The following is an 11,718-nucleotide window of genomic DNA, read 5'->3' as shown; positions in this document are numbered from 1 at the left end:
TACATTTTTAAAAATTATAAATAAAATATTTTAAATAGAATATTCGAGATTCTAGAAATGAATACGAAATAATCAGTCAAAAATAAGATTCTGTTCCATTTTTGGTTCTTTAGATAAAATAATTTCTGAAATTTTTTTTAAAGTATGAGGCCATTATTATAAAATCTTAAATATGAAACTTATTATCTACGAATACATAATCAGAATTCATGAATATGAAGTCAATTTAAGTAATTATTATAGCGATTATATTGCTACATTGAATAAAATTATTTGTAATACACAATAATAAATAAATGGAGAAATCAAAAAGATCTTAAACAGAACAGATACTACGACTTAAACCTTTAATTATTCACGACATTGGAGTGCGGTGACATTTGTTGATAGGGAAGCCGCGTTTCCATAAAAATTATAAACAAATACTGGAAATGACAAAAATAAAGTTTATTTATTTTAATTCTAAAATAGATACATTGACATGAAACGAGATATAAGGACTTGTTTATGAAAATAATCGCATTATATGTATTTATATTTTAGAAAACACAAGAAAGCGGCACTTCCACAGCTTTCATAAACTGCACGCCACTGATTCACAATAATGATGATATATTTTATACATAATATTTATATATAAATATGAAAAGTAGAATCCCGATTAACTGAGACCCGTTTAACCGGGTTTCTGCAGTATTTGAGGTAAATTGTGAAAGAGTATTTTGTCAACACAAAATACAGTAAGGTGAATGAAGGTTAGATGGTAAAAAAGTTCTAGAAGGTGTAATTGTGAAAATAAATTTTATTTAAAAAAGACTGACTGAACTTGTGTTTTCTTCTCATTCCAAACAACATAATAACGAGCAAAATAACAGTGTTTTTCAAAAAACAGATTCGAAAAAACAAAATATAATTTTTCTTTAAATTACTATCTCATTCTTAGAAGTGTGGATTAGTTGATGAACAGTATGTGGATGAGTCCTCTACCTGATTCTACCGTGTTATTTTTGACCGATTACAGGTTAGTCTCATTATTCAAGTTTCTAATGTGTTATATACAAAAAACAAAAGTCGTTTGCTAATCTTAAGATTTTCGAGGCTACAGTAAATATAAACTTGGGTAAAACATTCTGCAAGTCAGAAACAGAAACATTTTTCCATTTGTTTTTACAGCAATTGCGCATAAACAGCAGGCATGGCAAGCATGGCTTTCTATTAACACTATATATAAATACGTGGCGCTACATTTTAGTTTATACAGTAATTATAAGTGAACATCCATCTAATCCTGATCTACCCTATAGTTTTTCACGAACTTGGTCGGGAGATGTGCTGTATTCCCAAGGGCTCTTGAAAAAATTTTAATTGTAATAGTAAATTCACATTTCCTTTAATAATAAAAAAAATTGTAAATAAAATCGAAAGTGTTTTATTGTACAATTTAAAAATCGTGTTCAATAAGTAGGTCTAACCTAAAAATAGAGTACATCATACACATTAATGTATTCAAATCGGTGTTATTTGAGATTTTCATTATATGAGATACTCTCGGTCGGCATTATCTAGATAATCGGAACTCTACTGGTATTATGTAACATGTTATATACATTATTATACCGAATTTTATCATAATTTGTTCATCTTCCAACTCATAACATACATTTTGTATTATTTTGAAGGTGAGCAAGTTTACAGTACAATAATATTATATATGTATCGTTTTAAGTACTAACGTAAGGTTAATTATATCATAAAGGGCATTTCCTTTTAAGAAAACTGTTTATAGTTTTTTTTTCTTTCCAGTATCTTTCATACATATAACTTAAGATTTAATAAATTTAATTATTTTTTAAAATATGTCGCATTCATTATGTGGAGATTGTTCGCATATGATCTGGTTTGTTTTGTTTTTAATATATTAATATGAAAGATAAATTTTGTTAACTGAGATAATTGTATTGATTCATAAAATAGACATTATATCTGTTTATTATTAGATATTAATAGGTTAAATAATAATTTTTTCATTGACATAATTAACTTTTCATCGTTTCTCATATAATAGTGTATTTGTAGTTAATTTTTTAGATGAATCTTCGTAATTAAAATCTTCATAAAAATGTCTTTTTGAGGATATCTTAGTCATTATTATAAATAATAATATATGACTAAGATATGAATTAATTTATCTCCAAGTATACTTTTAATTATTATAGAGATTACACAATAATGATAAAATACCAATTAATATTGAACAGCTTGAAATTTTTATATATTATAACTATAATGTTCTCATTAATTTATTATAGGAAATAATTTATAAATGTTTTCAAAAAACGTTTCTTTTATATTAGAAAATAAACTTTAACATATAATACATATAGCATATAATTTGTACTTAAAACCAAAATTAATGAGCAAATCAAGTAATATAATTTTATAAAAATGATAAGAAACATATTTGAATATAAAAGCATTTTTAATAATCTTTCTCCAAATAAATGGAAATCTATTGTAAAAATAGTTAGAAAAAATATCAAATCGAATTTTTAAAATATATTATGCAAAAACTCTTATAAAATTTGCTGAGAATCTTATGAAAACATAATATTAAATTCTGCATCTTTGACTAATCTCCAAGATGTTATTCAATCAGTTCAGTTATACATCACAGTTTATGATGGATTATCACATTCAGCATTTCTATATCATTGAAAATTTAGCTAAATAAAAAAATATTTTATTCAATTTTATACGCAAATATGAAATTTTATTATAGAAATTGACTCTTTGCTTGTGATTCATGATTGATTTGATTTCACATGCAATATAAAATAAATATATAAAAAAAAAATTATTTCTACATAAAGAAAAAAATCTAAAAATATCTCAACTAATTCAACTTTTTTATAAAAAATAATTTAAAGTTATTTTTGTAATTTAAACTTTTTAATGAAAGTTAATAACTACCAACGTAGGAATCTTGATTAAGTCAACTCGAGTGAAAAATTATGTTAGTTGATATGATTTAACTGTTATTCAAAGTAAAATAAACTGCATAAATCTAGTAAAATTTAATCGAAAATATGAGATAAATTTCGTAACTCATTAATATTTTACAATCAAAAATTTAAAAGGTTTAAATGCGATAGGTAGAAGAAGAGATGAGAATCGTGTGAATGTATAAAATGACTTGGAAAAAATAAAAGAAAATGGTAGAGAACGAATAAAATGTAATTTGCATTGATTTGATCTAAAGAAGGGATAAATGAGGACTATCTAAAAAGTTGTAGAGATTAGTGTTGAAGGAGATCTTGGAATGGTTTGATTAATATATTACAATGGGAGAATATTGAATAAAGAAAATTATTGACGTTTCTGTGAAGGAATTAAGAGTTTGCGTGATATAAACATCGTTAATACTTCTCTTGTAAAATCTTGGATCTAAATCAGAAAAGATATGCAAGATTTAAAATACATAAATAACATTAAATTCTAATATTCTTTAATAATGATAATACTTTAAATCAGTTTATCTTTTCGCCATCGACAAGAATTTATGTCATGATATTTTGAAAATAAATTTTAACTTTTATATTCTAGCATTTTATTTTTCATTTCTACGTTCATTTAATGCCAAAGATAAACATTATCTAGAACATTCTATCTTTGTTTTATGTAAAGTGTAAATATACTTCATTTCAATTTTCTCCCTTTCTTTTTTCCATGCAGATATTACACATTCTGTACTTTTATTAGTTACTTTCTGACATTTTTAAAAGATAAAATTACATAAAGTTCATTCAACTTAACATTAAAACATTTAATCAACTTGCTTCTCTTGTATTAAAGTTTGCAATTCATTGAAGCAAAAGTTAGTTAAAATAGAAATTATTATTATTAAGTTAACTTAATGAATTAGTAAAATATTTTATATTAATATTTTAAAACGGTATTCTGTAAGCAATATGAAAAATATTGCAATCATAGATAGTGCGTACAACATTATTGAAGATGCTGTCAATCATCGTTTCCCTATTATAACTACACGGCTATTGCTTTTCAACAGCACATCACTGCAAACCATAATAGTTCGCATTATAGGAGTTTATTGATTTTTATATTTGATGTTAACTATCTTTTAAATAACTTAAAAATATATAATTCTCGTTTAGAAGATTCGGAGATGATGTTTTAACAGCCCCTAAAAGAGATTATTACTTTATAGTTATAAAATATTATAGTTAGGGTATATGTGTATATCATCAAATTTACTATGAATTTACTAAAACATTATAAAATTTTGAAGCTCTAATTTTATAAAAATCTGTTTTTTACATATATTATTTGATTTAAAATTATTATTTTTTTATTTTTAAAATCGTTTTTATTAAACTTTCGTGAATTCTTTTCTTTCTTTTTTGTCATTATACCATTCTTCTGCCTATTTCCTACTTCTATTCTCGGTTTCTTTGGAAAGAGTCGCAAGTAATTCTAAATATATAACATATTCAAATGTTATTTTTACTTCTTATAAAATCTCAAGTTTTGTTTTTTTCATATTCTATTTTAACAGCAGCGAACTAAAGTGCATAAATAACGAAATAAATTAATCAATATTTAATCAAGTCATATTAATTCCTTACTTAATTGACATAACGAATAATAACATAATTAAATTATATAAGTTAAACATGTTCACATTTATCATTCTTCACCGTACTTTTGCTATTTGTGTGTTTTTTTTTAATAAAACAAAACACTGGGAAGATTTACTATGCAATACATTGGAATTCCATGAAGCGAAAAGTTCAATTTCCGGATTAAAAACTAAGTAGAATTTCTACAAATTGATTTAAAATTTTAACATTTCGGTTGTTTTAAATTTAAATTCTCTTAAATAAAATAAACTCTGCTGTAAATATTTATCTATCACTAATTACCTGCGAGGACAATATCTAAAAATACTAATTACCTGCACTTGCTTCATCAGCGTAATCTAATCATTCTGTTTTTAGTTATTAATGTCTTCTTAAAAAAGACTATTTAAATGTGTTTATCTTAAGAATATAATTATACATTTATTTAAAATATACACTAATTTTTGTTAAAGATAAACCGAAAAAAAATTAATTTTAAAATTATTTTTTTTTTTAAGTAAATTAGTTCTAAAGATATGAAGACGAGTGCTTTTTGAGTAGGAAAAACCTTCAATTCTTTCTGTTATTGATTAAATATTCTGTTTGAAGCCGCAAAATGGAAGATATCGAAGCGACAACTGCGGTAACTGGAGATGTGAAATCCAGCAACTGCCTCGCCCAGTTATTGACAATATTAATGGAAGTTGCTGGAGCAGATTTTTCGACCTGATGTATAACTCGGCATTGCTAGTGAAATCTTAGCTATCCCCTTCTATTTTATTATGGACAATGGTCCATTTCCTCGACAAAAAGCCGATATACAATCCATAATAAATCCCAGAAAACTGATTTAAAGTTTCATATTTTTAAATTAAAAATTTTTATAGATGTAATTCTGTCAAAGAATATGTTATCTTTTTATTATGATTATACTCTATATATACTCGTATTACAACTAGAAAAATAACGATTTTTTGCTGAAGTTAAATTTAAAAATAAAAAATGAAATAAAACATAAGCAAGATTGACATTGGAAAATGTTATAATGACACACAGATGGACGAAAGAGAAGAAAGGAATAAATTAAAATATTGATCAAGCATTATTTTCCTAAATTAAGATTTTCTACATCAAACAATATTTGTTAAAGCGTTAATAACAGTAATGTAATCAATATATGCACTGTATAGTACATGTACAAAAATGGAAAATTAGTTTTCTATTCTTTCAACTCCATTCAAATTATATTTTAATTGACTTTGACTTAAATAAAGTATAAGTATAGTTAGAATTAAGAGAAGCATTGTCCCATGTGAATTCTAGCAATTACTCTTTAACATTACTAATGCATTGAGTAACGAACTGTAATATTCCACTTAACGCTATTATTACAGTATGTTTCTCTGTCTTAAGATTTTATTTTCATTTCAGAAAAATTAATTTAAACGATTTCAATTTTATACTTATAAAACGAGTTTAAATAACAACATAAACTTTACTTAAGCATTAAAGGGTATTTCTCCTCTTGTTTTACTTGGAAACTGCTTTCTAAAGATCTTTTAATCTCTTCTCTGAACTTAAATTTTGAAAATAAATATTTTTATAATCTAAGTTTATCTGTGTATAAGCTTATATATATTCCTATATAAGCTTTAAACTTATAGATATAATTGCATTTAGGTGCTATATAATAAGTCTTTACGACATTTATATATAATTCATTAAAAACTTTATTAATAAAACAGTTAATATTATACTTATTTAATTAGTTTTAGAATAAGGACTAGATGAGTTTATCTTTTATTCTATAACTAATTAAAATAAATGTTCCGTCGCTTGATTAAATTTAAACAAACTAATCTTGACTAATTTTAAAATCAAATAATGACGCAAACAATTTGTAAAATTATTTGAGGAATTTCCTTAAAGAGAAAGTAATTCTAATTCGTATAATTAAAGAACGATTGTGTAATAGCCAATCAGCAATAAATTATCATAAAACTTTCCTAAGAACGTTTATCTTATTAGAAAAGTTTTAAAGCAAAAATTGAGGGATGGAGAGATAAGAAGGATACATGTTTGAAGATTCTATAATGATACTTTAATGAAGGAGTAAATTCATAGATCTAGAGATACTATTGAAGGTGGTAATGATGAAGATAAATAGTGATGTAAATGTAAATAACTGTATATGTACTGTACGTATGAAATTGAAAGACGACTATAATTATGTCATCTGATGAAAGTCTGCTTAATTCTTCAATTAGGCTAAGAATTCTGCTTCGAAGCAATACATTTTTTACGAATTTCTAGCAAAAATTTTTTTAGTTTTGCTGGTAGAAATGTTTTAATTTTATTGAACTAAAAGAATAATTCTTAAATACTAGAAAACGGCTTGATCGTCGGTGGAATTTAAAGGGCACTTCGCATACTTTCAAATGATTCTTTTTACTTGAAAAATGAAGGAAATGTTACAAAGTAGTTATAAAAATTGATATATATATATCGTATATTTAAAGATAATGTATATAAATTATTTTTAAATATACAATCAAATCTCGATATATTGCCCATAAATAGGCCGCCGTCATAAAATGTCAATAAACACCTGTGAACAAATCTTATCCATAAATATTTAAAAGAAAACATTTCAGTATCTGTGAATTACTAATGTACGAATTTGCATTGAAAACAATACTGTTATCGGAAATCGCAAGACTTAAACCTAAACTAGTGTATAGAGCTCGAAGCTAATTCTTATTGTATGAGGTACCAGTACTTCGGTTTAGTGCAACTTCCGATTTAGTACCAATTTTAAAGGCGAACAAATCTGACTTTAAATATACAGTAAATCTGAATATGTTATATATATTTGGGCGTCCGCAGAAAATTTTCCAGGGGGCAAAGCTTGAGATAAATAATTACACCAGTAAATTTTTTTTAAATTATTTAATTTTGGGGGGTTTTTTCTCAAGTAGATTATAGAATACAAAGTGTCCCATGGTCGAGGGTGTAAGGTTATATATCTCAATCACTCATGATTATAATTTGTAGAATTTTTTACTCGATTCCAGGGAATGACAAATGTCCCCTCTGCAGACGCCCATATATAGGCCTATAGCTTTGTATGAAGCTTTGCAAACAATACTTATGTCGCATATTTGTATTTATAACTCATTTATAAATTCTTATCAAGCAAATATGTATTAATTCACTTTATAAAATTAATATAAATAAATAAATAAATAAAAAATTGATACTTGAATCATTATTATTATTATTATTACTACTGTATTAATATTTCTTTTTATTAATGCAAGAAATTAATTTTCATAATACTTTCAAACCTTATTAGCCATATAATAATAACGCTTTAATATTAATCAGATCAATAATTAGTGCTATTTACAGAAGAATGTGACAACAAATAATTACAGAGAGAAATAAAATTAAAAAAAAAAACTAAAATACATTTTCAAAGTTTTCTAATGATAAATGGTCACGCGAAATTACAATCAGGATCAAAGAAATAAAAAGACAAATCGACATTATTTATATTCGAATTTCTGATGAAACCTGATTTTCTTCTTTTTCCTCTTAGAATACATCTGTTTTATTCCATTTAAAAACAAGATTTCCGGTTACAATCAATAGATTTCGTTTTCAAATATTCAAAAAACAAAGATATAATTTAAAAATACATCCAAAGATTAATGTTTATATAATCTGTCCTCATCAGAGGAACGTGATTTAAAGATGTCATCGTACTTTTAAACGTGAGAATTTTCTGTACTTTCTTCGCATTCTGAAGATTTTAGTAAGTCTTTATCGATGATATATTTCTTGAGCACGGGATTAGGTCTTTGGTGAAGACATAGACGATGTGTAGCTCTAGTCGAAGATCGGCTAGTTTCAGTTAATGTTGTAAAATCTGACATTCGATTAAATGTTGTGTCGTTCGGATGCCGCATTGACGGGCAACAAATGAAGAGTTTTCCTGCTAGCCAGTTGCACAGTGGAAGTTTTCTATGATAAAAATCAATATAAAAAAAAACATCTTTAAGCTTAAATTCATCTCCTAAACAGCTAAATTCTAGTAAAACTAATTTTAAAAAAGAACTATAACTATCAACAGCTTGTTTCACCTTACTCAACATTTAAAAATGTGTATTTTTTTCCTGAAATTCTTCTTATTATTATTTTTTTATTTTTGTGTTAATGATGTTTATTTTGTACTCGAGTTGACAAATGGCCAAGTTGGAGATTATTCAGATAAACAACTGATATATGGTTAACATTATTCTTATTATCGACCTTAAATCACTTTTAAGTGGATATTTAAATAAAGAACGAATAGACGAATCATTGAAAAAAAACTGAGAGGAAGAGAAAAATATTTTGTTGCAACTACTTTACAAAAAGATTTATTATCTTTATAATGAATAATTAACCTAATTCTAAATTACTCAAATTTACTTAATTAATCCTTGACGTGCAGCGCTTTGTAATATGGCACGTCGAAAATTAAAGTTTGTTTATAACTTAATTTTTTACTAATTTATATTTAATAAAATGTAAACTCTAAAAAAGTTACTTTAAAATTATGTATTTAAATCAAAATTAAAGCAAAGAAGTCGTGGTAAGTGTATAAATCTTTATCAGTGGCGAATTTATCTCGCAAACGAGAAGGGCCCGCAATTTTCAGGGGCCCCACATAGCTTTATTATTTTTTTCTTATAATTTTAAGGAAAAATTTATGATTTAATAATTAAAAAGTTTAAATAAGGCTTATTTACTTTCTATTTTATTTTATTGTAAATACCCATTTTTTTTTTCTACACGAATACTTTGGAAAGTAAAAAAACAAAATTGGTGTACTAAAAAGTAAGTTAAAAGAATAAACTGATTTTAGTGAAAAAAATCAGTTTTCTTTCTATTAGCTTAAAAAAATTAATATTTATTTATTTTCTTTTTAAAAAAGAAAGTTATTACTGTATTGGCAAGTGAGAAAGGCCTCCAAAGCCTTAAATTCGCCACTGATCTTTATAGTGTATACAGATAGTTTTACATTAAGTAAAATCGAGATAATTAATTTACAATTGATTTTATACACAAAATAACGACATCTTTGCATTATATTATAATTAATGATTCATATTCCACCCACTGAAATACATTTCTTGAATTAGGAAATTTTATAGAAGATAAGAAAACAGATTAAGTGCAGTGCACATTCGCTTGGGATTGAAGTGGTAGAAGTGCTGTAAGATGTGAAGGATAGACATATTAAAAAATTTTAAAATATCAAATAGAAATCAAATTATGAAAAAAAACCAATAATAATAGTTATAGAGTGGGAAAAATTCATTCTAAAACATGCTTAAAAATAATTATAATAAAGTAAAAATATTTCAATTGAGCAAAGTTTTAATTTTAAATAAATCAATATTTAATTATTTTAAAATTAAAATTTTATTGCATGCTTCGTAAATTGTGCATAAATAATTAAATTTATTATTAAAAAATGAGAAGATCTTTTCAGATAAAGATGAGATTGGTTTGAAATTTTTCTTTTGCTTGTTAAATATGGCGAATTTAGCAACAAACCAAGCTCATGTTATGTTAAAAGATCTCCTTTAGAGGTAAGGAACCGAGATGTCTGACCTCTACTTGCCTTAGATTCCGACACAATCGAGTTGAAAATAAACAATATATGATAGGATTAGCTGCACTGTTTAAAGGGGCTAAGCTCTGTATGAATGTTGATACAGCAATCGACGTTTGATTTTCAGGAATGTATTCGTAAACTTGTAGAAGATCGTAGATAAAATAAGGGCTCCAACATAGAATAAAAACTGCAATAATATAAAATATCATTCAGGATGAATTATTTGAATTTTGAAATATTAAATCAATTTTTTTCCTAAAAATACTGGTTAAAGCGGTAGCGAACCTTCACCTTTTATCATAGAGAGAAGTAAAATTCGTTTTTTCAATTTAAATTTTACATTGAAAATAAGATCAAAAGGCAAAATAGAAACATAAATTTGGTTGTCATTGATTCTTTTATCTTGACGTACAAAACGTGCTTAACGTTACTTCGAGGAAATGGTATTGTGGAGGCTAATTGAATTTATGACACACTCTCTTACCGAGAAATACAAAAATGGTCGAGAGAATTTTTACGAGAAATTTTATTTGGCAGGCGATAAATAATAGATATTTTAATAGATTAAAAAATAATAATAAATATTTCTTACCGAATACAATAACAAATGTCATTTTGACAGTTTTTATTTTTGCTTTAGGAATAATCCCACGAGAACTCGTACGTTTGCGTTCTAATTCGTTTTCTATGCACTTTTGTTTATGCGCTGTGCTATCTAAAAATCATTAAATTGTAATCAATTCCACACTAAGTTAATCATTTAAATAAAAAAAAACTTCACCTTTAGATGAATGCGAAGATTTTGACAGCTTTGGATAAGTCATGATTTTGCTTTTGGTCCAAATAGTGTAGACAATGATGCTGTAACAGGCAGAAATAATCAACGCCGGTATGAAAAATAAAGATATCGCTACCATTGTGATATACATCTGCCATTGCCATGTGTTTAGATCAATCCAACACTGCGGTCGTCCACGAACAAATTCTTCTTCGTTTAGAAAAATAGCGGGAATTGAAAGTAGTGCACTTAAACTCCAAGCTGAAGCTACCAATATTCTCGCTCTCTTCCCTGAAAAATAATTTTTTTATATTCATTCTTTAAATATTAAATAATGTTTAGGAGAAATATTATTTAAAAAAATAGGAAAATTTATAGATTAATAATTAAAATTTCTTTTCTATATTAGAAATTTTTATATTTATTTTATTGCAGAAGTTTCAAATTCTTTCACTGAACGGTCAGAAATATCATTATAATTTAATATAACTAATCAGTTAGTGGAATGTGGTAGTTCCGGCCGCAGTAGCTAAATCTAACATTCTTTACCCATTAACTTAGGTGGATCAGTGGATAAAACAAATAGATCTAACGATTTTATAGCTAGTTACGATATATTGCTAGACCTTCCA

General features: G+C 25.6%; 1 pseudogene; it reads right to left on the bottom strand.

Annotated features, from left to right (window-relative positions):
- Window positions 1-8,000: 8,000 nt before the first annotated feature.
- Window positions 8,001-11,718, bottom strand: part of LOC136968925 (cardioacceleratory peptide receptor-like) — a 61,958-nt pseudogene continuing 58,240 nt past the window's right edge.

The sequence above is a fragment of the Centruroides vittatus genome, unplaced genomic scaffold (genome assembly GCF_030686945.1).
Source record: "Centruroides vittatus isolate TY-2023 unplaced genomic scaffold, ASM3068694v2 contig_1035, whole genome shotgun sequence".
NCBI classification, from domain to species: domain Eukaryota; kingdom Metazoa; phylum Arthropoda; class Arachnida; order Scorpiones; family Buthidae; genus Centruroides; species Centruroides vittatus.
The sequence above is the reverse complement of the archived record's forward strand: the minus strand, read 5'-3'. Positions and strand labels throughout refer to the sequence as shown.